A 27,973-nucleotide genomic window follows, 5' to 3' on the forward strand; every position below is an offset into this window, starting at 1 on the left:
CTCCAAACAACAAGGTTTTGTAATTATATTAGATGCAAGCAATACTTTATGTAGACAAATGATGTATAGTAACTGTCGAGTCACAGCCTGAACCACTGATTGAGCACCTGGAGAAAAGACCTGGTCAGCCATGGGAGCACAGGTGAAGGCAATTCAGCTGTGTAACTAGAAGGAGTGGAGCCTGGCTGCACCTCTCTTAGACCCTATTTAAGGGCTGACTGCCACTGAGGAAGGGTCTCTTTCTGGAGGTCCTTTCCTCTGCAATCCTGGAATCTTCTGATATGGGTAAGCAAACTTCTTTTTTTATCTTTCTTTATAGCACCTTTCTATTGTGTCAATTATTCTATCATTACATCTCTGGTGAAACACCTTTTTCCATCATATTGAGCTGTCCGGTTGCCACACAAGTCGATTCATGTTGTGCACTGTCTTGTGATCATGCAGCAATGCTCTTTCTGTCTCTATTTTGCATTTAAGAGGCATAAACAAATCCTTTTCTTTTTGTAAAGATGCAGTTTCCTTGATTTAAGATTAACAGAGATATAACTGCTTGATGGTTTATATAATATGGTATGGTCGTACTGGAACTGTATTTGATTCAGGACCTGGTGCAGTATTTATAGCAGTTTAGGTTTATGTGTGTATACAGATATATGTGTATGTACATGCATATGTTTTATACAGTGTGTTTCTGTATAGGACTAACCAAGACTATCTGGTTGGAAACTTACTTCAGTGTATTTAGTTTTAAACAGAACATATTTCTGCCAGCTTTCCTCACACTGAATAATATCTACTGGTGGCTTACTCTATTTATTTATATCAGATTACGCAGGGACTAAAGAGCTAATCAGCAGGAGGAAAAAACACTGTCAAGGCTTTCAATTTTATCACCAATTCTTGTGGTATTTGTTTTTTTTGTTCTGTGCCCCGGCTGCTGGAATAAGGGAAGCTCATGAGAATCTAAGCTTCCTTTAAATAGAGTAACTTGCTAACCTTCCAGCGTGCAGATAAAAGTTGAACATATGAAGCAAACAACCTCCCAGGGTCAAGAAATGAAAAGTCATATATAAACATTGTTCTTTCTTCAGATGTTCTCATGATATCTTGAAATTTTGCAGTGCCAGTGATGAATGAATAATATGTCAGAATTTCTTCCTCAAACTTTAAAATGCTTTATGGGGATCACTTCAGCAAAGAAGAAATACAGGTTTCTCTGCATGAAGAGAGAGATCCACATAAACAATATGTGGGGCTAAAAGAACAACAAACTGTACTATAACAGAAGTATGGTTCTTCATCTATGACAATTGTCAGAACTATTAATCTCCATTCTGGAATCAGATTGCTGAAACCATTTTTTAGGAAGTGCAAGTATGTTTGCTCATTAAAAAAAAAAAAGCTCTGGTGTATGAGTTTTCTGATGGTAGTTCTACAAAACGTTGTTTCAGTGAGGCAGACAAAAAGACTGTAAGGGCAAAGGGGGCTGAAAAGCAAGTACACGTCTTGCATGTAGCCTAAGGAATAATAAAACAGCAAGGTAATAACAAGAAAAAGGATTTGGAACTTTGAAAGGCAACGCTTTTTGTTCTTTGGCTGTGGGGAATGTCTAATCAAACTGTACAACAAACAGAACTTGTAATGCTACAATGGGATAGTGAGGGATAGTGAGGTGGCACAATCCTAGGTTGCAGCAAATGAGAACGAGCTGGAATGCAGCAGCTTGTGGACACACACAAAAAAATAAAAAGCTGCTTGCCTTTGGAAGACCTCAGGTATGCAGGGATCTCCAGCAAGATATCCTTGACTTCCCTACCAACTGTTACATGAGGTCTGGGAAGGAGGTGGATCCTGCCTCCACCAGGTGCAATCACTCAGGTACATTGCTTGCACCTGAGCTTCCCTGGGTTGGCCCTGCCTTCCCACCAGGTGCTCAATCACTGCTTCATGACATGACTCAGCAATTCTTCTACAGAAGTGCATCAGAAAATATTTACATTATTAAGTGTAAAGTAATATAAACACATCTTCCTGAATTTGGTTGTTTACCTGGTTAATAGAGCCTCATAATATTAGGCAGAGTGGTAGTGGTACTGAAAACACTTTTTTTTTGTTGATTTGTATGTGGACTCCAGTTCTTCATGAAGTCAAAGAGACACACTGAACTTTTAAAAACAGCACGACAAACTGCAACAAGCTAAGAAACTTCAGGGCCATGCCCTCAGGAGTAATGGCCCAATAGAAACAACATATATTTTAAGAAACATTATTAATCAAAGCCACTGAATGAAAACCAAGTTTAATGCACTCAACTTTGACTTCCCAGAAGTAATATTTTCTCTGTTGTGAAGGGTGTTTTGGATGAAGTCACCTGAAAATAAGTTGGAGCCAAACGTTTAGACAGAAGGTAATCAGGTAGTGAAATATTTCCTAGAATCTCCCTATCATTTCCCTCTCACTTGTTATTCTACCTTTGGCTCATCCCCAGAATAAGCCATGTTTCCTGAGATATAGTGCTCTGTGGCTCCTGCTGTTGTCTCTCTCCCCTCCCAGTGAGAGTATCACATGGACATCCTCCTTTGCAATTTTTTATAGCAATCTCTTTTCTAGCTGTAAAAGATTAAATTAAAGAACTACTTGACCTGCCTTTCCTAGAGTGGTCAGTGCCACTCTAGCAAGTAATACGTCACTGGAAGAATGTCAACTTCATGACCCATTACTCACATGAGGCGCCAACTAGGAAGAGTGAACTGAGAGATCCAGAAGTTCTAAATTTATTGTCATTATATATTTTAAAATAAGAGACTCCTATAGTGTAGGGAGTAGGAGGAGGAAAGAAAGTTTAAGAAGTCTCTCAGGTCATTCAAAGGCTTTAAATAATCTGTGTCTGGCAAGCAGTTTCCTTTCACATGGAACAACTAATTCTGCTAAGTTCATTTTCAATGTGAAAAAGGTAGAATCTTTTCTATTTACCCTTGGTGAAGCCTTAAATAGGTTTTGGACAGGCTTACAACATCCAATTAAATTTGGATGGCTGAAGACATACCAAACTTCACTTCTGTATCACAAATATTAGAAAATTCAGCTTCTCTGAAGCAAGGAAGACCAATTTGCAGCAGCTTCTGAACTGCTGTCATTTCTCACATCAGCTTGGTTAAACTTGCTTTCATGTCAGGGGAAACAGTTTGGAGCAGTGATAGCTCCAGATAGTTGGTTTGACTGTTTGATGTTAGGACTGGCATCACGACTTTTCTCCTTACTACTTCCAGAGTCTTTCCAGCCTCATGTTTTTTCTCATGGCTTTTGGGCAAGCTCTCTGCACTGCTGCCTTCCCCTTCCTATTTCCATTCATATTTCCTTTCTTCTGTGTTTATAAATAGCATTTCCTCCTGATGCATCTATTCTGGGCCACCCCATCAGGTATATGTGTCCTTAAAACAAAACTGGGAAAGCGAGTACAGCAAATTCCTTACCAATGTGAACTTTGTCTGCTTTGCTGACACACTTCAGCTCTGTTGCACGTGTTTTGTATGTCTATATAAAGGTCTTGAAGAAAAGGACACTAAGGATTTTTGTAGTCTGCAGTGAGTTTCTCAACTCACAGTGGGTGTTAAGAGTCTGAAACCTGATCAAGATACTACTAGAGTGGAGAGGACACAAGGATATATCTGTGGACCAGGGCACAATAATTTAAGTTTTAATGTAGAATCCAAAATATCTGGTTTTGATGGGGGGGGGGGAAAGAAAAGCTGAAATATAAGATTCAGTGTAGTCAGGCAGAGTGGTTTGTGCCATTGACGATCCTCTTTTAGGGGTCTGGGGGAAAAAAGCAACCACAAGAGACTCAAAATGGAGGTGTTAAAAGGGTGAGCAAAGGACGCAATCTCAGCCTACCATCTGGTGCGTGACACGCAATGTTTTGAAGTGCTCTAGTATGAAAGAAATTCCAGAGACCCTCCAGGACTGGAGGATTTTTTTAAAACATTAAAGAGTTCAGAGCTGCTCCATGTTAGAGTCTTTTCTTTTAAGTGTATATAGTTTCACAGCTTCTCATTGCCAAGGGTTTTTTTCATTAACTTCATATTAGATCTTATGAAGTAATAGTGACATATTATCTCACATTAATAGGGAACAATATAACTACACAAGGCATTCATGCATTTGTCCATCAGGCTTTTGGGAGACCTGAAGAGAAATGCACACACTGCCAAATTCTGCCGTAAATTCTACCTGCATAACTCTGGTCCTGACTGTGGTGGTTTTGGTAGGATTTTGAGGGTAGGAGAGCAGAGACCTGAATCCAGACTGTTGATACATGCATCTCCTCATACACATATGATGATTACCAACTTTTCTCCTTTTTCAGTTCTCCTATGCCCTTACTTGGAGCCTGATCCTACTACAGCTGTTGCTGGGTCATTTTCCCCAAGTTGACTGAAACCCTCTCTGCACACATTTGGGATTTGTCTGCATGAAGTTTCCAGTAATACTGGGACCTTTTCTGCTTGGAAAAAAAGACAGCCTAATTCATTATGTTTGACTGGCATCCAAAAAAATCGAACTTTAACCAGAAGTATATTGTTACTGCTACTAATGTTAATATTAATGATAATATTATTGGTACTACATTTTCCTATTACATTATAATATTAAAATATGTTATTATATTATTTTTATTATTGCAGTCTTTTACCTAGTCTTACTGTAGTGAGACTGCTTTTTATATATATACACTTCTCAGAAACCTAGTTTAACAGCTGCTGAAAATGGCCAGTTTTCCAGGCTCTGGCTTTTGGAAGGGATAATCCCCAGCACAGTAGTAAGCCAAGACACTGTAGACTGGAAACAAAAGCGTATGACTCAAAAGAAAGGCTCTCATTCATGGCAGAATTACTGCAGCAGCTCACACTTCTGTGCTGGGACAAAGCAACCTCCAAAAGGGTGTGATCTTGGCAGAGAAGAAACTGGTTTAAGTCCAGTTCTCTCCCAGTTTGGTTTATGGTGTCTCATGAGCTGAGAGGAAGGTCAGTCCCTATGAAATAGCTTGTCTTTCCCCAAGGAGCCATGAAAAGGCTGTGCAGTGCTCTCTCCTCCAGATGTAGCCATGAAGAAAATGGGCTCTCCATACAGTCATGCTAATGTAGAGCTCCCAGAACAGCTGCTGGCACTCCCAGTTATTTTGGCACCTAGAATGCTTTTTTTTTATACAGTGTCCTGCAACAGGTATTAAGTGTATTCAAGCACTGCAATTTATAATGTTATAGAAGCAAAAAAAAAAAAAAAAACTTAAAAATGGCAAAACGGCAGTGGAATACTTAGTCTTAACCTTAGCAAAATAATTATTCTTTGTGTGCTATACATCATGTGATTTATGGTAAGGCTTTAGGAGAGACCAAATGAAACCCTGGGGTGAAATTGGCTCAGGATGATCAAAAGTAAGATTAATGAACAGGAATTCTTTACCCATACTACATACACTATTTTACTGGACAGAGAAGTCTATTTTAATGCTAGGAGTCCTACCTATACATTTATATTTTAAACTGCTTTTAAATTTTTTCATATAATGCAGTTCATATGAACTATACAGTGGGCTCTGTGAGGAACTCATGTTATCCATAGCTGTGGTCACCTTCCAGCTGCCTTTGGAGTCATGACATGGTACAGCTTTGTGCTGTGTGTTTGTCCTCATTGTATGACCCAGTGTCATTGTAGAAAGTTGAATCAGTCTTGAGTGATGAGGAGTGAGAAGACAGAAACATGCTGTTGTATTGTCTCTTCCATGTCCCAGGCTGTGGCTATCCAGGGTTAATCAGTAACAAGAGCAAACTCTCCATTACCATGGGCAGGCCTTCTCTCTCTGTTGCACCAATGCTGGCCATAGCACATCTCCCTGACAGAGAGGACAGTCCTGTCCTCAGCCAACCATGGCATCAACATCTGTGATACGGGACTGTTGCCAGAAATCTGCCTGTTGTGACATGACCAGAGTTGGTGTTCAGCATTAATACCACACCACTATGATGTGGCTTTTCCTCCATTCAAATGGTAACAAATAATAACAAACAGCAGCAATGTTTGGGTAGGAAATTAAGTAGCAATAGGATCAATTTAAAGAATAACATCTCAGTGAAGATGAAAAAAGAATTCAAAGCAGCATGTGTTGCCTATTGCTGCATTCTGAGGTTTTGTGTGGTGGTAGCTGCTCATATTTGTGTGGTTGAAGGCTAAATTCTGGAAGAAAAATGTATGTTACTTTCAGGTGACGTTTCACGCATTTGGCATTGAAGACAATTCCAAAGCTAAATGTGCTAGATGCTTTAGATACTGGTCCACATATACATAGTTCTCTGTTTAGAATAGCATTGTAGCTGAATTTATAAGCTTGCAAATATCTACACTGAGGTATGGTTTTCCTCATGTTATGTGCAGAAGTACTTGCAGGATTGGGCTCTATATAAAGATCCAAAAAATAGATATCATGGACTTGAAAGTTATGATACTCGTTCTTACTTTTGAATCCACGTTTTTTCCCCTTTTGGATTCAGAAATCAATAGCTTAATACTCTTAAAATCCAGATTTTCTTGGAGACTACTCAGGGATCTAAACTTGTGAGATATATTTCAAACATCCATTCATTCTATGTTCCAAAACCTGTATTAAAATGTAGTGGAGAAACAAAAGTGCTTGTGCAGGGAAGTATTCACATCAAGAGTGAGTTAGAATATGGCTATGTTATGATCAGGAGCCTTTACTACAGAGATGCCAAACGTGGCACAAGCAGAACTGGATTCATGAGAAATCCCTGGTAGTGCTTTGATCAACGCATGAGGTAGATCCAGTAGATCTCCAATCCTAAGAATAATATTAGTAAAACACTTTGAGAGTCAGTTGCACACTGTCTTCCCTGAGACACTGAAGAGTTTCCATGTAGACTAGCAGACAATCACTTAACGTTTTTCACACGAAACCGCAACTGACCACTCACACATGTAAGAAGCACAGCAGGCCCCTTGCTGCCAGCAGAACTGGCCCTTCATTTCACACCTCACTGCTGAACTTTTCCTACTCTAAATGGCACAAACTAGAGCTTCTCCCCTAACCATAATCACTCTCCAAAAATATTTCCACAGTGAGTGCAATCTCTTTGGGCAACCCTGCTTGGGATGCTGCTAATGAGAGGCCAAACTGGAGCACCGAGGCCCCGATTTGCAGCATGCTGCTGGGCCTTTCTAAATGTTCTCTTACCCCAACACAAACCAAAATAAACAGAGATGTCTGTAATGATGATGAATGCCCACCAAAGGCTAAAATAATGTGCAAGTTTCTAATTTGTTTTTAAATATAGCAATTTTATTTGTGAGGTTTTTTGTGCAAGCCTCTCAAACACCATTAAACTCATACTCAAATATTTACAATGTGTTTATACTTACCGTGTTCACCTCTGGACAAATTGTTTGACCTTATTTGCAAATGTGTTACAAGAACTCCCAATGACAGATGATCTTTCATAGGAAATCACAACATGTAAGTGAAATTGAAGCTATGCTGCTGCCCTGTGCAGTATATTAAAGTGCTCTGATCTTCTTAAAACATAAATTTGAAGTGCAGCCACCCTGGCAGACCCTGGGTGGAGATGGAGGAGAGTCCTCCTTTAACCTTCGGTGCACAAATGTGCACTTCACGGGTCAGTTTACACCACACGAGATGAGGGCACTCTGACATGTAAAACCTAAGGGGTTGATGCTACCCAGTCACTCAAATCACATAATTAATGTGCTTCTGGGTTCCAATAATAAACAATTCTGATGTCTACTCACTACAGCCAAACTTTCCTAGCTAAGTAAACAGCTCATTTCTTAAAAATGGCTCTTATCCAAAATGAAGTTTTTCAGCTATCAGCCAATCCTGCTGTGAGTTTATATTTCCATGGTCAGGGGATCAACTGGTTTAGTTTTCCACTGATTACGTTAAGATTGAAAGAACTCATTAAAGAATTATTTATGTTTCTGTATCTATAAATTTTATGCCAACATTTGCTCTCATTATCTCCAGACACAGTAGTCACATTTAAACGAAGTCATTTTAGCTAACTAAATATTATTCTAATTATAGAACTAATGGAAGGTATGGAGCACATGAAAGAAGATGTCAAGAAAAATTAGAATAATTAAAAAAAATACATTTTTATATCTAAATAGCCACAAAGGTCATCAGAGTATAAAAGGAGGTGCACTCACTGTGTTTCTTCCTCCATCAAAGCACTGGAAGAATCATTAACACAGTGTTTCCATTTGCCCACAAATTACTTTGGTCAGATTCTTCTTTCATTGCTCATCATCTTTACCAGTGAAGCTCTTAATAGGAAGTATGTGCAACAGTGCAATCTCCCCTTCCTCAGCTGACAGTGTGCATGCAATTTAGCAAGCAATAAAAAGCCTGAAGAGCCTAGTGTTCCAGCCCAGTTCTTCCATCCATGAATTTTATGTTGAACAGTTTCCATTGATACCATTCAAACTGCTGTAAATCAGCAGTTGTGATTTACAATATCTGTATCCAATAAAAGAATCAGGCCTATTGCAATTCTTTAAACAGAAGTCTAAGCAATACCTGTTCCCATTTGAGACTTAGTCTAGACACACTGCATTCATCACTCTTTAGCCATCCTAAAGCCTTTCTGGAAGGACAATAATTCTTACTCATGTAATCATTGACTCTCTGTTGACACAACCAATAAGAAAGTCAATTGGTGTCAGCTGTAGTAGTGATATTGTGATGGGAACATCTGCCCAATTTATTCCTGATGAGAGTTAGTCTTCATCACTGTTAATTGGATGGGGATGAAAGCTCCAGATCCTATTACAACTCCTCTGAGTAGACAAGTTACTCATAATTTTTTCAAATGGTTTCTCTCCTTTTATTTGTAAAATTGCTTCCACTTGATGCTTTGGACCCAGGTGTCTTTTGAGTGATAATAAAACTTTGCAGCAAGACACTGAGGAATCCTAATGTTCTTCTCTACCTATCCTGATGGTTTAGGAGATGCTATATCTTCCTGAACCCTTCATGGTTTAACTTTTCATGTCTGTTAATTAATCATCCTGACACACAGAGTTCTACCATACCAAGAAATGTTGTAAATATCTTGTATATAGTTCTCAAATAGAACTAGCAACTAGGGATTTCTGCTTTGTTCTTTTATCACACACATGTTTTACTTTGCTGTAAACACTGTTTCAAAAACAGTAAAAAGAGCTTTTTCATGTTATGCATAGATTATTTCATTAACATGCATTCTGTTAGACACAGTAATAATTAAAAATAGCTGCATTTTCCTCCATATTGCTTCAAACTTCTTAATTTTATTTATTTATTAAAGCTAAACTCAAATGCACCTCGTTTTTTGAGTAATGTTCTTGGTAGAAACAATTCATTTGCCTGTAAAAATCATGAGGACTCATTTAATGCTTATAAATAAAATGAATAGTAAACTCGTTAAACTCTTTACATATTTTTAATTATACAATAACATTAATGATTATATAAAACCATGATACAATAACACTAAAATTTCATATTCAAAATTCATCTGGATCAAATCTGAGAATCTCTGATACAAAAATTCAGTATCAAATTCAGAACCATTCTTACACCATCCTCAATTTTTGTCATTCCTAAATACCTCTTTGCTGTTAGGGCAAACCAATAACATGAATCAGTCTCATTCATATCATATAAATTCAGTCAAAGAAAAACTTAAGGAAAAAGCCCCTAAAACCTAAAAATCTCTCAGAACTAGGATGTTTCTAAATGAATCTTTTGTCCCATGCAGTTCTGCGGATAACACTGGAGTGCTCTGTTAAACATTGACACATTTATTTTTAATTAAACATCTCTGAGTGCAGGTGGTACTAGATGGTCTCTTGATAACAAAGGCAAAGTTTAAAGGTTTTATTTGCTCTTACACCTGTTCATGAAGTCAGAGCTCCTTAACGATTAAGCTTAGCAGTGCCAAATAACAGAAAAGCAAAACTGTGGGCTCTTTTTAAATCTTGGCTATTACAGCAGTAGTGGGTTCATTTTCATTATATTTAATGGATTGGATCCAAAACTCAATGAACTCAACAAAATTATTCACAGCACATTCAGGATAGCTTGGGCATTTCTATATCATTTGGAGTCTAAGTTTGATCTCCTTGCAAAGGCAGACCATCTTGGGCAACCTTGTGATATCTGCAGAATGACATAGGTCCAAGTTGCATTTGTGCTTTACTGCTTCTCATTAAGATCCATGTACTTCCCATTGATTCAGAGAGCCTGTGGCTCTAAATTCAGCAACTTCACCTACTGATATTTTGGCTCCTAAGTTTAAGATTAGGGCCTTAGTGCCAGTGGCAATTGCAGTGGTCAGCTTTAGGTCTTTCAACTCGCCTTATTTTTCTTGTTTCTTTTCTAAACAAACTTCAAGAAGATTCTGCTTGCTAGGAGTTGTGCTAAGTGACATGCTTAGTGAACTGTGTTACCCCTGGATAATTAAGAAGAGCTAAAAAACAGGCTTCTTATAACTTAGTTATACAACTATTATCGACTCTGTGTAACTATCAACAAAGCAGTCTCCCACTGATTATTCTTCAACTGCTATATTTGAAATACATTCTAACGCTACTGCTTATGTCTCTGAATATTAATGAATTGGATTGGGGAGGAAATCTTTGGAAATACAGGTCAGGCAGTAACTTTTTCTGTCAGATATTTTTAGTGCAATTCAATGAAACCAAATAGCACCTCATCTTAAAAATTAGATCTGGGTCAGTGGAATTTTCCATTACAATTTTATTTTCTCCAAAATTATACCAATTAGAAGAGACAGACAAAAAAAAAATCTTTGATAATATTGCAGTTATAGTTTACTGAACCATTCAGATGGATAGCAGATAATCTGATTTTGATGGATCTCAAGGTGTCTCTGTAACTTTGGTGTATGTGAGATATCAGAGTTGTCCACCACTCAGAGTTTGGCAGAGAGGCATTTTCTCTCTCCATCAGCAAACACAGGATCCGTTCTACTTCCTTTTATCCCCTCTCCCCTCTGATGTCAAGGAAATTCTTTTTATTTGTTCTGCTAGCATCCAAGTAAAAACAAAAAGAGTATTTCTGCTGTCTGTAATGCAGTGAAGTTATGTTGATTCAGCATTTGGGATTATAAAAATTTAGTATTGTTACAATGAAACAAGATCTCACATCCCAGGCCACTGCCTGGCCTTGTGTCACAAGTAGTATCTGACAGTGTTTAGACTGAGCAGGTAAAACTGGGTTTTCCCAGCTTGCCAAGCTCCACTGGGTCCTGAGCCATCCTGAGCACAGGGCAATGAAATCTGAAGTGCTCAGACACTCCAAGAGCTAACGTTTTTAGGGACAGATGAAGCTGTAATTCAGAAACAAACAAGTAGCAGGACCTCCAAATTTAACTAAATATCTTAATAGGTAAGTGGATAAATTACCTGCTGTTGATTGCTCATTGTTCATTGTTCAAGACTAAATGCTCCTAGCAACGCTCCAGCAGTAATCATCTCAGCAATACTTATCAGAAGCAGACTGATGCTTTTTGTATGAATGACTCTGATAAAGACCCCACGAAGCAGAGCAGAGCAGACAACCATTTAAACAAGTGGAATGAACAAAGAGGTGTATGGCTTATCTTTTGTGGCATTTTCTCTGGCTTCAGACTATCTGACAGTGGAGCCAACGGGAATACGTACTTTCCATGATAACAGCTACATATGCAGCCTGTATTTTCAATGTTGTCTCCATCAGAGCGTGCACAGTCTCCTGTCTGCTGATGCAGGGCAGGGCAGCTCTGGCACATGGGATCAGCTACCACTTCAGCTATCCTGGCCTCAGAGTGCCAGCTGATTTAAGGCTGTGTCTTAGGCTGGTTGTTTTCTACAGCTGCTCCTATTGGTCTCCAGATAAATGTAGACTGTATTTTATTTTAATTAATTCATTTATTTATTTTAAATCTTTGTTGATAGTTGCCACAGTTTCCAGTCCCAAAACAGCAGCCACAGGAGAAAGTCCCAGGGTCACCTTTGTCACTGATATGATTTGTAGAGCACTGCCTTACTTTATCCGTGGGTTTCTTGTAAGGAAATGCTAGACGTTATTTTAATCCTAATTTTTATGTGATGACACCCATGCTATCTCCATCTGAAACCTTCTTCTTGGCCCCACCATCAGTTTATGCTATCTGAAAATAATGGAACTTTTCTCTGTCTCTGTTGAAATTATACTTATTCTGCCACCTTCATTGAAATCATTGAAACAGATCTACAGTTAATTCTATCTGAATTCAAATTTGCAACAACTCCAGAATGAGCACTGTGTCAGTGAAATACCATAAAATCAAAAGCAGAGTGCAAGGCCAAGAGGTGTTTGATGAAACAATCTGGATTGCCATGAAAATGATGATTTTTCACTCTCAGATATACTGTTTTACAAAAAAAAAACAAACCAAAAAACATTGGAGAAGATCCTGCAGTACAAGCCTTCTGGTAGTCACTGAATGCCAGCTTATGGAAGACTTTCTTGTCAGGATCTGAAAATGAACACAGAGCTCTTATTTAAGCCATAGCTAATATCCAGATTCCTGTCATTATTGCAGAAATAGAGATATGACACTACTCAGACTAATCCTATTCACACACACATGCACACACAGCTTAAGAAATTAGGATGGGTTTACTGGTTACATTAAGCTGAAAGCCACGTTTCAACCCAGAGACTGCACATGAAACAGGATAGATCTTCATTTGACTTCTCTACCAGATGAGGACTGAGAAGAGCTATGTTGGAGCTAATGTAATTGCATGTTTCTGTGACCAACAAATAGAACAATCTTACAGTCTAGCTTATGAAAGTGAAATGATTAGTAGTAACTAACTGTATGTTGCTTAAGTAATAACATGACACCTTTTGGAAATAAGCTGTCAGTACTTGCATGAGAGGATGCATTCTTCAAACACGTAACATCAGTGCAAGATTCTTGCTATTCAGGTTGATCCAACATTTGCAAGAGACGGTGGAAAATAAATGCACTGATCCTGCAGTGTTTCCGTATATGAAAACTGGGATACTTACTGCTGCCAAGGACTGTGTTCCACCTCCCATTTAACTTTATGTAAGATAGTGTCAACAGAATAAGCTAACTTCTACATTTTGACCACAAATTTGTTATGCAGTTAATAGATATGAAGGTAAAGGAAGGATATCTCTGGTCAATCTTCCATGTATGGTTCCTGCTTACCAAGAAGAATGAGCTGTAGAGACTTCAACCCTTCTGCTTTTCAGGAGGGTGTAATCTTTTCTGAACAGCTGTCTGCAATATGGGTGGCTCCATATCAGGACAGAGATTTTTGATACCCTCTGAGGTTAAGTTTTTAAAAATATTATTGAAAAAAATGTCCCTAGTTAGAAAATTCTTATTTTGGATAGTTATAGAAAGGGAAACCCATGCCCTGAGTTTGAAAGCCACGTGTTACATTCCATGTGTTTCACACATGTGTAACATAGGCATGTTTTTATGAATCTTTTGTATATTCCGTGGCCAGACTCCTGTGTTTAAGCAAATGTGGAAACAACACAATACAGCTGTATAAGGAATTTTTTGTTCATAAGTAGGATCTATAGATTTTTAAAGCTACACTTTAAGCAATAAAGAAATTGTCCATACTGCTGGAATGTACTTCATGCCTTGATAAAATCTTTCATTCTTTTGGTCTGGAAAGAAAAGTCCTATGAACATTATAATGCCAACTTAGCATTACAAGAGTTAGTAATACTCAAGGCTGAAGGTGATATTCATTGCTAAGATATCAAACCAGTCCCATGTACTTGGCAAGAACTCTAGATCTGGTGTTATTCCCAAAATTAATACCATGTTATTAAATGAAATGTTTCAGAACTTAGGACAGTTGAACACTAAAAAAGATTGAAAAATGAAATAGAAATGTATGGCATTTGCTGGCAGTTTCCTCTGAACATTTTTTTATCCCTTCCCCTTTCTTTTAGACTATGAGAGGAATAGCTTAGTATGGTTGCAATAGAGTATGAGAAAGTGGCCCCATTTCTTGTACTAGATGTTTTAAAATATTACTTCCTGAATTACTGCATTCTGAATCGTCCAAGAAGTAAAGACCTAAAAGCTGAATACATAACTGCTTGCCAAAATAAAGTGCTGTATTTGGACGATGTGAATTTTAAGGGATACATGTGAGACAATCTACATGATAAATTGTCTACTGTCTTCCTTTTCTGAGGTGATCAGCACCACTGCATCTGCCTTCTGCAGTGGAGTTGGGGATGAATATGTGAGAACGGCTTCCAACCATGGGGAAGAAAACAGAGCAAGAAAACCTCCATGAAGCTGTCAGTCCCCATGAGAGCAGGTGACACAGCAGAAGTGGAGCCAGGGCACCCTGCTTGTACGTAGGTTTCTCCAAAATATTACTTCCTCCTTATTTCCCTGGAAACCACAACAGATACAAAGAGGACAACAACGCTATTTAATAGAGAAAATTCTCAGCTACAAAAAGCTATTTTTCAACACATTTATCCACCATTAGCTGTGCATTTTAACCAGCATGAACCATAGCCTGTATGTTGCATTCATAAAAATCTACACTCATAAAAATCTACACCAGTGGAGGTGATCCACTGTTGCTGTCACCACTGCTAAAACTCACCATCCACCACCTCACTGTGTTCACATCCACTGTTTGGTCTTTGTAAATGTTCAGCAAACGCCAATGAATGTCAATTTTTTCCTCATGGAGGAATTCAGCTCCAACCCCTTTGCTTCACACAAAAACAGAACTTCATATGCAATATTAGAAAGATTTCTTTTTATGCTGCTGTTCTCTTTTTAACTCCTAGCATTTTTAGTAGTAGCCAATATGTACCAAGGCAAATAGATCCACAAGAATTAGACACTGGCAAATTGTTTACTCAGAGTTAAACTGCAGAACTCAAGCTTTCAAAAGGAATTTTGTCTGATACATTTTCACCTTGAAGCACATCCCTCATTTCACTGCACAAGTTTAAGAATGTGGGCTTTAGTGAAGGCACAAATCTTCCCCATCCAGTTGTGTGGGATTCAAATCTGTATGTAAATTTTTCTAGAGAAAAAAAAAAAAAAGTATAATCGGTTTATTAGAGGAATTTTGGCATTGCATATGAATAATGGATTCTTCTTTCCAAAGCCGCATTATGAAAAAAAAAAATCACTGAGGAAAAATGAGTGGAGAAAATTTAAAGAGATCCAAAATGTTTTACACACAGAAAGCCTATCTGTGGTGCTATTTAATCCTTTTTTGCTCCACTTAAAAGATATGGGTCACTTTTGATGAAAAAAAAATTAGGAAGAAAAATCAATGCATGTGAGTTTCTAAATATTCTGATTAAATATTTTGATTTTGTGGATATTTTTTCTGGTTTTCTTTGGTGGAAATATTTCCTAAGTTGATCTAGATTTTGTACTCCCCAGGCTGCATTTTTTAGCCTTTGTATTTAGCTTGTATCATTTTTCTTCATTCAGTACTGTACAGAAGATGGAGTAATGCAAGTTATTAACTGAGACTAAGATGTATCTTGACACTGGTAGCAATTAATAACAAATGAAAGATTTCCCACTTTTTTTTCCCAAAAGAGAGAGAACTGATTTCTTCAGAGGAGCCTGTCATAAAGCACAGGAAAGAAGAAATTTGTTCCCTTTACAGAATTGTCTTCAAACATCCATATTTTACACTCTAGCATAGGTTCATTTTGCTCTCTGCAAAGTACAAGGGCTTGCACTGCTAAAAAAACTAGCTAGTATGAAAAGCATCACTCACTCCATTATTCACTCATTTCTCCTTTCATTTTTGCCAAGAGAAAATAAGTACGAAAACTTTGAGAGCTGGAAAAGAGATATAAAATAAAGACTTCTGTATGTCTTCACTTACAGCAAGTTTGATGATGAGACAAATTCAGTAAATGTAGTCATTTGGTCCAGCTTATAGCTATCTACCCTGTGTTGCTAAAGTAGTTGAAGCAGCCGGAGCTAATCACTTGCTCTGGCCTGAGGTCTGTATAAACATCAGTAGAACAGTCTTGTGTAGATCTGAAGCTGGGATTGATTCAACAGAAAATTTAGTAAAAGACAGCTTGTTGGATTGCTGGCAGGATGCACAGAGTCAATATTTGTAATAGTAATTAGTTCTGGAACCAGGACAAGTGACTTGATACACATATTATGGCATTGTCCTCTAAGTCTTTCCTTTTGGAAGTAAATAGTTATGTTAATCTAATCTTGCACAAAGTCTCTTTTTCTTAATCTTAAACTCCTTTTGTAAGAGAATTAGTCTGATTTATCAGCTGCTCAGAGGACAGCTTACTCTTAACAAGTGAAGTATTCCTGCTAAAGACAACCAAAACTAATAAAGACAGGTTGTTAAACTTTAATAGTAAGATAAAAAAAATATGCTGCAAACTAACATTGTAGAATACATTTTGTCAATCAGAAACCAATGCTTCTCAAGTAAATGCTATCTAGGCATGTTAGGAGCTCCTTCCCTTCGGAAGCATATTAAGAGATTCCTACTTGAAGAATACAAAACCAGATGGAAGCAGTAAGATCATTTAGTCTGACCTCCATTAGGGATAGGACTTTTGTAAGCTATTTTTCACTCCAAATAAAACATTTGATTTAGAAAACATTCTAGTCCTAATTTTAAATGGTCTGAGAATTCACCACAACCTTATTAATCTGTCCTAGTGGTTAATCAGTCACTGTTCTGACTCCATCTAGCTCCAGTGCTCAGACAGTTAAGCTTCTTATAATTTGATCTTTTGCAGCTCTGAAGAATTATGACATTTATGTTGCCAAGCAAGTCACCCTTTCTCATTCTCCTTGACACAAGAATCTATTGAGTTCCTCAGTCTTTTAGTATTTTCAATCCTTTCATTGTCTCTTCCAAATCTTTTCTACATTCTTCATAGTTTCTCAGTACTAGACAAAGAGTTAGACACCAGTTGCAAAAAGTGTCTAGCGACTTTCTTTGTCACCAAACAGCACTCTCTAGATATAGCATAATTGAGCATCTAACTAAAGGCCAATAATTTGCATTACTGACTTTATTTATTCCTTTATTTCATTAAAAAAACTCACATAACTGAAAATTTATGCATTAAAAATTATATATTAGGAATGTTTCTACCTTTCAAATTAAAATATGGATTATATGTTTGATAAAATAATATATAATAATATAATAAAATAATAATATAATAAAATGTTTAGTTGTATCTTAACTGCATGGATTTGAAATGATTTTCTGGACATGCAAACTCTTTTTCTGGTTAGGACTCAAATGCTACCATGAGCTACACCCCAGGCCTTCCATTGGAATTAATAGCACAAGCCATCTGCCCATTGAATTGGCCCAAATTTCACAGATTTTGATTTTGTTCTCAGATTTTTGTCAAACCAGAGACTACTACTCAAGACAATCCTGATGTGACACTTAGAATCACAAGTTTTCTCCTTTGATGTCTCTGGCATTCTCAGTAAGATGGGAGACATGCTGGTCCATCAGCCTGCCACATTCGTTGCAACCTGTGTGATGAGCACAGAGCCTGTGTGTGAAGCCTGCACTGCAGCTGTGAAACAAATGAAAATGTGGAATTCCTGTGGGAGTAGAGACTGCGGTGCACGGGAGCCACCGATCCCATTGTTTGGTGGCTGTGGAGTATTCAGCCCGGGGAGCAGAATTCCTTCCATACTGCAACAACCGTGATTGTATAAACATACAGCAGGTCCTGAATAGGTTATTCGAGAGGTAAATATTCTTTATAACTTATTTATACTCTTGTGCTTTCCCTTAGGGCTGGTGATGATTTGGGTCAGAGTTCTGTGTGGTAACAACAGAAAGAAACTTGGATGGAGTTTTGGAAATAGGATAGCTCATCTATTTCTCTAGGTACCTTTACTTTCAGATGTTTAATAATAACTTTAGTCCTCAGCAGGCATTCAGATTGCTTATCAACCTGCAATGAAACCAAGAAAAATAGAAATAAGAAAAATGAACAATTCAATAAGCTTTAGATAAAACTCACAACTAGACTTCTTTCCAAATGAATTCCATATGGTGAGTCACATTCTGCTTTGCATTACATGAGTATAAATCTGGAGTCACTCAGTTGATTTTGCTGGGGTAACTGCACTGAAAACAGGCAGCAGAATTTGTCCCAGTTTGTAAGAGATACAACTTACACTATTGTTGTTGATGTTCTTGCAATGCGCCAATATACTTGCAAATATTCAGTTCTGTCGCCACAAGTTAGATGTTCTAAAATCCCTATTTTGTACTCAGTAGGTGGGCAAAATTTGAATGGCTAGAACACAGAGCCAAGGTGCTCCTGGAACTTGTTGCTTTTCTTTCTAAAAACCAACAGTATCTGCAGTGAGCTGAGTATAAGTGCCTGTATGTAAAGTGTCTGAGGGAATCATTTCATAGTAATCAGAAAAACAAAAAAAAAATTCTAAACCCTGATTTTTCTGTATGCATGTGGAAAAGTTAACTAACTTCCTCCTCTTTTTCCAAAGCCCAGCAGCCATGCTCAAAAACCTAAATTGCATGCTTCTAGTAGAAATCTCAGCATGGTTAAGAATAATTAACGAGTGTTCATTAACCAAATGTGTTAGAGTTCAGACAGACAGCTGAATTATAGCAGCGTAATAAGTTACTGCCTGGCAGCAGAACTGCAGTAACAGTTGGTTACTGGCTATATCTGTCTTTAGTCTATTCCAGTTGTAAACTGATATAAAGTAGATTAAAACTCTGTGAGTCTTTTTGCCTCCAAGTCTACCAGCTTGCCAGCATAGACGCTACAGGACAGCTGATAGGTGGTAACTATATAGTTCTCTGTCCCTTCAAGGGGCCAAAACAGAGAAAACTCAATGTGAATTTGATACTGCATCTGACTGTTGGTTGCTGAGCTATGAATCAGTCACTGCAGAGCTGAAATTAGCTACCCAATCTCCCTGAGTACTCTTTATGAGTCAGATTCTGTGAATACTGATTCACATATTCCATGTAATTAGTTACACAGAAGACAACTGAAGTGTCTGAGAGTACGAGCCCATGACCATGCACCAGTTGTTAGATCTGTTAAACCTGTACAGTCTCTGTTCCTGTTAACCCTAATATCTGTAATTCTGCATCCATCAGAAGCAATGCCATTACTCCTGGTAACCCTATTTGATTGTTCTTGTATTTTTTTTTTGCTGGAGATTAGAAGATAATGCTGAGTGCAGGCAATAGAACAGTGGAATTCTGAAACATTTCAGAAGCTGCTGGCAAATCTTTCTTCTTCCTGAAAGAAAAGCAAAAGCAAGCTGGAAATCAAAACAAGTCCGCAATCCAAAAAGGTAACAGAAGTGTCCTGCCTTTGTGCTGAGTGACAGCTGACGGTTCTGTTCAAAGAATACTTTCTTTCTTCAGCTTCTCTACCTCATCCTGCCTCCAAGTTGAGGTTTCTCTTTGTTGTTCAGAGATCAAAGAGTACAATGTACAGATGCTGATTTTAACCAAAGGAGCCCTAGAGAGTGATCCTTCTTGCCTTGTAAGTTTAACTAGCTTTAAAATGAAGAGTTTGTGTATCTGCTGAAATAGCTCATACTGAAATTCAAATGCAATTGAATAAACTGATTTTGTAGTATCTGCTTAGACACAACTCCAGATGCCATTAAAAGAGACCAGATGTCAAGTATTTTCTGTTATATTCTAAAACAAGGAGCAATAAAAATTTCTATTTGACTTTACTCATTTTAACCTAATGGTGAATCACTGTGCAGATATGCCCACATATTTTAGCAATATAATCATGACATAGGAGGTATGGATGCTCTACAACATCATAATAATATCAGCGTGTCCAAGACAGTGTTAAGGGAAATGATCTCCAGATTCTCTATCTTCATTGTTCTGGTCACAGATGAAGATTTGTCTTGACAGATACATAGGACTGAATTTTCCCAAAGATTCCACCAAAAGAGAATGGGAACTGTGTGCATTGTGTGGGGCCAGGCCCACTCTCATTGCCTATTTCATGTCACGTATTCAATTTTGTCAGGACTAAGAGGTTCATTTATATGTTCATTTTGATTATGGAGAAAAATACTTAAAAGAAAAGATCTGTCTTTGTACTTTATGCAAGAGTTAGTTCAGGTTTACCTCTCGCTTATCTATTAATGTAGCTTCAGCCTCTTTGAAGCACTGAAGTTTCATTTAAAGCATATGAATCCTTGGATGAGATTGCTGCCATGTTTAGAGTCAAGTTCTTGCCTGGAGATTCCTTTGGGCCAGAGCCCAAATGAACTGACAGCGACATTCTGTCAGATGGTGCAAATCTGATTCAACGGGGTGATGCTGGGATACATTTCTCTTTTTGCTAGTCTTCCAGAATTTCCCAAGAATATTCCATTTCCTTTAAAAAATGTTTGTGAGGTGAAATCACATTTCACCACATTTGATAGCGTTTCATGAATGTGTTGAAAACATATAACTGATCTGTCACCCTATGGTGGGTGATTAAGATTCTACTTTCCATGGGATAGTTGCTAGATTTGCAGCTGGTACCAGGTGTGTGATGGATAAACTTTATTTGGAATTATAATGATACTGTATATTTCTGAAGCAGATCAAACAGAAATTAGAGAACCTGCCAGTTTTGTAGGCAGGATTATTAAGCAGTTCTAGAAAATGACATTCTCCATCTGTTTTTTTTTTTTTTTTTTTTTTTTTTTTTGTGAGTGTGAGTGTGTGTGTGTGCATGCTATTTGGGCTTTTCTGTGGTTTTCTGCAGCTTGGTTTGTAGCACTGCTTAGAAAGTTGTTTTTTCAGGCTTCCTGGGTTTCACAAAACCTTTGTTTCGTTTTTGGTCTGAATGAGTACATTCTCAGGAATTCTGTGCTGATTGTTAGTGTTCAAAATCCAAAGCTCAGAGCAATCCTATGCTAAAATGATTGAGCTTTAGCTGTTGGTTTGTTGTTGTTGTTGTCGGAACAAGGGAACTCTCACCCAAACCATAGCTGTATTGACGGCTCAAGTGAAAATTAACACTAATTTTTCTAAAACTCATCTCAGTTTTCTAGGTAGGTATATAAATGAGCAGCACAGTCCTATCTAAATGCTTTTACTCTCAGGTCATTTCATCTCATATCACGCCACCAATTTATGAAAATATTTTCCCTGTCTCCTGCAGTGCTTGAAATGTTGGTCTGAGAGTAGACCAAAAGTAGGTTTATATATATGGGCATGTATGGATGTAACCTTGCCCATGCTGGCTGGAGAGATGCAAGTTTGGATCTGGTAGCCATAGCTGAATTTTCCTGATGCCAGAGTTATCCTGAAAGGGCAGGCATTATTTGAATATAGTGCTATGGTGATGTGGTTGTATGAAACTTAACACAGACCTGGCTTGCATCTAGGCATCTGAGAGGAGGATTTTACCTGCTTGTCTCTTCTAGAGTGGTGCTTCTCAGAAAACAAATGGTCAACCTGGGAGTCAAACTGAGGGTTGGTGTCCTTAGCTCAGACCGTCTTTGCACCCACACAGCCACCCTGTCCTCCTCTCACCACACAGTTACAGAAACATCACATCTGAAATCTGAGACTCCTGGGCAAGCCATTTTTTGCTCTGCTCCTTCACAACCCATCCATTTGGGGAAGGAATGAAAGCTTGCAGCCTGCCTCCTCCTCAAAACATTTCAAACTTTCACTTATCTTTACTTAGAATAACTTGCTTGAGTGGAGCGGGAGTCCAGGCAGTCCTAATTTGTCTATTTGCCAGAACACTTTGTAAGCAGTCATCCTCTTATCTTTTGTGTGAGGAGTGGAAAAAAAAAATGACCTTATTGCGTTAGCAGGTCATGTCATAGGTCATCCTTTCATTCTCCTCACAATCAACTACATTTGCAATCAAAGAGACGGCACATTTTCCACTAGCAAAATGCTCCTTTCAAAAGCAATTGGAATGCTTAGTGTGCACCACACTTGTCCCCAGCCCATGAATTTTTAGGGAGAGAGGAGAATTAGGAAACCTGAAGGATACAGTGGATTTTAATCTTTCTGCTTCATGGAGTGATATCATGCCATGTTACACAAGACTTTTATTCCCTATCAAACCTTCAGCAATTTCTTCTATTTTTATTCCTTATTTTTTAAATTCGTGACTGTCAGAGCCATCATCAAGCTTAGGGGTCAAGTTTGTTTGCTTTTTTCCTTGTAATTTAAGCATTTCGTCCTGTCAGAGTTCACTTTCCAGTGACCTCTGAATTCATCTAAAATTGCCAAAAAGAACCCAAGTGAATACAAGTGTGGGAACTCATCTGTTTGTCATCTCCACCCGGGGCAGAGCTGCGGCACAGTTTGCCATTGATTCTATGTAAAAGTGTGAGTGTGTCTGTGCTGGCGGCGATGCTCGCAGGCTCTCTGAACTGTGTAAAGTGTGGTTGTTAGGCTCAGTATTCACAATGAATTTGAAAGCAGGCATTTTTATGACCCAAAGATTCTTAAAAGAGCAGTAGCTTTTGGTGCCTTAGATTTAATACATTTGAATTGCAACATCATTCAGCTAGTTTCAGCCAACGTGATCTCGAAGTACCTTTGAAAATATCACTGTGTGCTTTTGTTTTAGGAAATATACCTTCATTACCTGAGACTGAGAATAGAGCAAGACCAGAACCAGGAAAAGACGTGTCTCTAATTCTTTTCCTTTGGAATTTTCTTGAAGTGCTTTTTTTTTTTTTTTTTTTAAACACATGGCTGGTTTTCTGTTGGCTTTTTTGTTTTTTGTTTTTTGGGTTTTTTTAAATTTTCTTTGGTAGATCAAGGCTTACATGGTTTTATTCCTGTGGTCTGTAAATGTGGATGATATCAATCTGTTTCTCTTGCATATTTTCAGCAAGCATGAATAGAAAAACTGTACATTTTCCCTTGCTTTATTATCATTTATTAATGAACTGACTGTGTATTTAGAACATTTGGGTCTGTTTTAGTCTGTTCATAAGCCTGTATATATGGTGAATTTATTAATGGAAAAATGGTAGAAGTAAACTAAGTAGTAAAATCCTCATATGTTAAACAGCTGTTTTAAATATGAATATAGTGTGTATATATAGCATATAAAACCTTCAAAAAGAACTCCATGGAATGCAGGAATTCAGTTTTACTCCATTTATATTACAGTTTAGGTTCGCAGATATTATACAGAAGTTATGAGGGAAATCAGTTAAGCACCGGATTTAGGGCAAATTATTTATAGCAAAATATTTATTTGATTAAATTAGTTCCTTTCTTGTACACAAATCATTTGCAAATAAATTAAAATTTTATATTTAAATAAATTTTGCTATTCAAATACAGTCAGGTCCATCGTCCATTGAAGTCTCTGAATGACTCACATTGATTCCCATGGGCTTTGAATGAGGGAGTCATCCAAGCTCTCACTGAAGGTACTGAGAGATGGACTGGTTCCTTGGTGCGTATATCTCAACTTCTGCTTATGGCAGTGGCTTTTGAAATATTTTTGCCTTCTGGACCTCTGGCATTCATCTAGTGAAGGTACAGCATCATGTATGTAAATCTGTGGAAAATGTCTTCTTGTCTCTGTTACTTTTCATAGACTGCCTGCATGGACACTGCAGATTACAAGATAAAAAAATCTTTTTCCTAGAGTAACCCACTGTTCATGAGAAATGAATAGCCACTCAGTTACACAAAACTCACTTCTCAGTTCCTCCCAAAATATTTATTTGAAAACACTCTGGGTCCAAATACTGGTGAAATTGCATATCCCAAATGCAGTTAAAAGATGTTTTCTTTCTGGGAAAAAAAATAATTTTCATTACTTTCACATGACTGTTTGGGAACAGTTCTACACACAGTCTGACCTATCTCATAAAGCTGTGCCATCTGCCAGTTGGTATTTCCTCATTTCCTTATTTTTTATGTATTGTTTTTTACGCTTGACAAACAAGTAATCAGATGAAAAAAAAAATAGCCTTTGACCTTCTTTTCAATCTGACAGATAGTAGTTTTGTATTTATTTAGACAGATTCTGTTGGGAACAATCCTCCCTGGTGCTCATTACTCAGTGGACTGACATTTGCACCCTCTTTGGAAAGCTTTAAGATCACTGATCCATGCTAACCAGTACATTCCAGCAAACTCTTGTGCCAAGGGGCATTACTTCTAACACATATCACCTTTCAGGACAAGGGAGAAATGAAACTGTATTATCTAATATCAGTACATCTTCTTTGCCTTTGGCTATTGTTAGAATAAGCAGATTCAATTAACTTCTTAATTTCCTTGTCAATTTTTTAGTTTTCTCTTAAGCAGGGCAAGCTACTAAGTTCAGTGGGATCCCCACCTTTCTGCAATCTGTTCAGTTTCTCAGTGTGTTAAGGTGAAACTGTAGCAATCATACACCTAAAGGTGATATACAAAATGAGGAAAGGTGACTGTAGACCTTTTAAGGAAGATATAATGAATTCATTTACTCAAACATTTGTTACTTTGTTGGCTATCTAACACAATGTAAATAATATCCAGATTTATGTCAGTCTCTTTTGGGAAAATTCAGGTTGGAGTTGAATTTTTTTTTGCAATTTTTCAGATCCTATGACGGCAAACTAAAATTTTTTGTGACTATCTTTTGGGGCATTTATGCCAAAAAGGTACAGATAGAGACCAAACAGCACAGAATTATCAACCAGGGTAGATAAAATTTAAACCAACCTACACTAATTTTGTTACTTATCTCTCTGATTACAGTTCCAAAAAGAACCACTCAGTTAATTTCAATTTATGCATAATAGAGACAATGTGAAATAATAACTGAAAATGACTAGCTGGAAACAAAATGATCTAAGTACTCTTAGCTTTTATCCACATCTTATGAAAAATTGCTCAACTACACCTCCTCACACCTTATACTTTTACCTCCGCATCCCTTTAAATTGCAAACTTCATTGGACTGTGCTACAAGAAGCTGCCTGAAGTTGTCTGCATTTAATGTGACATGAAATTCTTCTTTGGATTATTTTCAGAAGCAGTGGTACACAACAAGATGATACTGCTTCATTTCATAGTTAATGATGTAGCTTCTTTCATTTGGTTATCTTATTGTTCTGATAGAAGTTGTTACTTACGTTCACTGAAATTTGTCCTAAAGATTAATCTATGTAGGTTGCTCCAGAAGTAATGCCTCCTGTTTAAATCCATGGAAACCACAGCAGACACAAATAACATTATTTAATAGAGAAAATTCTCAGCTGCAAATTACTATCTTTCAACACATTTCTCCATCATTAGCTATGCAATTTCACTAGCAATGGACAACAGCCTACATGTGCTCATAAACATCTTCACCAGAGGAGGTAACACACTGTTGCTGTCACCACTGCTGAAGTGCACCACCCACTGCCTCACTGTGCTCACATCCACTGTTTGTTCAGCAAGCATCAGTGGGTGCCATTTTTTTTGCATGGAGGAATTCAGTTCCACCCCTTTGCTTCATACACACTTCCCTGTGAGACACCACTGTGTCAAAATGCCCCTCTGCTGTCATTTGTCACATGGCAACAAGGTGTGATGAAATACTGGTGGGCAGGTTGAATCTCTCCTGCCATATCACCAATATCTGATGTCATGGGTCAACATAATACATTAGGAGGCATTACTTTTGGAGCAACCCTTCTAAATATCTGCTGTTGTTCTTTTGATCTATGATTATTTTCTTTATAGTCATTATGAGAACATTCTTTCTTGTGCTACCTTGTGTATGTTTGAAAATTATTCTAATTTCTCTTTCTGTGGTTTAGCTCTTCTTTGAAATGTGGTACCGATTACTGGGAATGGAGCTTCACTTATAATTTTGGCAGCACTAGTGAGAGAAGAAGGATTGTTACACTTTTCCAACAAAAAATGTTTATACTATATAATATGATGTTTCCTTCCTTTCTCTCCTTCTCTCCTTCTCTCCTTCTCTCCTTCTCTCCTTCTCTCCTTCTCTCCTTCTCTCCTTCTCTCCTTCTCTCCTTCTCTCCTTCTCTCCTTCTCTCCTTCTCTCCTTCTCTCTTTCTCTCCTTCTCTCTTTCTCTCCTTCTCTCTTTCTCTCCTTCTCTCTTTCTTTCTCCTTCTCTCTTTCTTTCTTTCTCTTTCTCTTTCTTTCCTTCCTCTCTTCCTCTCTTCCTCTCTTCCTCTCTTCCTCTCTTCCTCTCTTCCTCTCTTCCTCTCTTCCTCTCTTCCTCTCTTCCTCTCTTCCTCTCTTCCTCTCTTCCTCCCTTCCTCCCTTCCTCCCTTCCTCCCTTCCTCCCTTCCTCCCTTCCTCCCTCCCTTCCTTCCTTCCTTCCTTCCTTCCTTCCTTCCTTCCTTCCTTCCTTCCTTCCTTCCTTCCTTCCTTCCTTCCTTCCTTCCTTCCTTCCTTCCTTCCTTCCTTCCTTCCTTCCTTCCTTCCTTCCTTCCTTCCTTCCTTCCTTCCTTCCTTCCTTTCTTCTTTATGCTTGGTATCATATCCAGTTTGTACTCAAAGACTTTTCTGCAGAATTGATTATTCTCTGTCTTGAATTTGTGCATGTGGCTATTCCTGACTTTGTTTAAAGCCATTGTCCATACTAATCTGCATCTTACTATGTTTTTGAAACCATCTGACCACTTTCTTTGTCAGTCTGACATCTAGTTTTCAGCATGCCTGCAGCTCCTCCAACCTTTTCCATTGTTTGAAATTGTAACAGGAAATTTTATTAATTAAAATATTAAACTGGCTGAGGAGAAGTGCTAGGAAATGCCACATCATACAGCCTTGTATTCTGGCAGTGGACCATTTCTCATTTCCTTTTAAGTATGTTTTTCCAGCAAATTCTGTACAGTAATTTTGAATCCTATAGACATCTGTCTTGGATCAACAACTATCTTGTTTCCCTAATTTGCTCACAGTAATGTCACTTGAGACAACATAAAAAAAAACCAAAAACTTTCTGAAGTGGAGATATAAGTACTTGTGTTGCTCTTCTGCCCACAAAGTCTTTTGCTTTACTGAAGTGGGAAATCAGGATAGTTTGACATGAATTGTTCCTGACTAATTCAAGTTGGCAGCTACATACAAAGCCAAGCTCTATAGTTTTATGGGAAAATGTATTTTGCACACAGAGGCACTATTCTCTCTTAATAGCATTCCTGAAACTCATTAATTGCAGTAACATTCACACTGTTAATGCTGCCAGTTGTTAGGATTTTATCACAGGTCTCACAATTCAATCTTCAGTTTCTGTGCTCAAATTATTATCTGGAAGTCCCTAAATTTGCTTTTTTAAAGGCTGTATTTCTAATCTTACAAGTGAGCAATTCTTCATAATGAAACCTCAAATGTATTTCAAAGGTAGCAGACAAATGATAATGTCAGTGGTGAGTAAATTTTTTTGAAGTCCCCTGATTTTGTGTGACCTGAGATCTTTCTGAGCTTGAGGATTGTGGCAACTGTTGCAATAAATATCACTACAAAAAGCAATGCTACAGAAGCCATTCTCTCCTTTCTTAGCATTCTGCAGAAGGAATATGTTCCATTCTGTTCTATTGGAAATTAGTGGATCTCAACTGTTACAGCAAAATCATAATAATAATGGGTAACTCATTCACAAATTCAGGATTGCTAACAAGGTATTCACAGAATCACAGAATTGCAGGGCTTGGAAGGGATGTCACGGTGTAGAGTCCAATCGCCCTGCTAAAGCAGATACCCTACGATAGGTCACATAGATAGGCACCCAGACAGACCTTAAATAACTCCATAGAAGGACACTCCACCACTTCTGTGGGTAACCTGTTTCAGTGCTTTGTCACCCTTACCATAAAGAAGTTCTTCTGCACGTCT

The 27,973-nt window shown here is 37.8% G+C and overlaps 2 long non-coding RNA genes across 3 annotated transcripts; one reads left to right on the top strand and one right to left on the bottom strand.

The window, feature by feature from the left end:
- The first annotated feature begins 251 nt into the window (after nucleotides 1-251).
- On the top strand, nucleotides 252-17,868 carry LOC149918893 (uncharacterized). 2 transcript variants are annotated; one of them, XR_016464635.1, is made up of 3 exons: nucleotides 252-285; nucleotides 14,317-14,481; nucleotides 17,511-17,868. It is a non-coding gene; the product is annotated as an uncharacterized LOC149918893 (long non-coding RNA). The 2 variants fall into 2 exon arrangements; XR_016464636.1 differs by having other exon boundaries at nucleotides 14,325-14,481.
- Nucleotides 17,869-25,253: 7,385 nt separating this feature from the next.
- LOC149918894 (uncharacterized) lies at nucleotides 25,254-25,761 on the bottom strand. Its single transcript, XR_016464637.1, has 2 exons — nucleotides 25,452-25,761; nucleotides 25,254-25,312 (listed from the first exon to the last, which is right to left on the bottom strand). It is a non-coding gene; the product is annotated as an uncharacterized LOC149918894 (long non-coding RNA).
- Between the last annotated feature and the right edge of the window lie 2,212 nt (nucleotides 25,762-27,973).

Source organism: Phasianus colchicus, chromosome 2 (assembly GCF_987193195.1).
Source record: "Phasianus colchicus chromosome 2, bPhaCol1.hap1.1, whole genome shotgun sequence".
In the NCBI taxonomy this organism is placed as follows: domain Eukaryota; kingdom Metazoa; phylum Chordata; class Aves; order Galliformes; family Phasianidae; genus Phasianus; species Phasianus colchicus.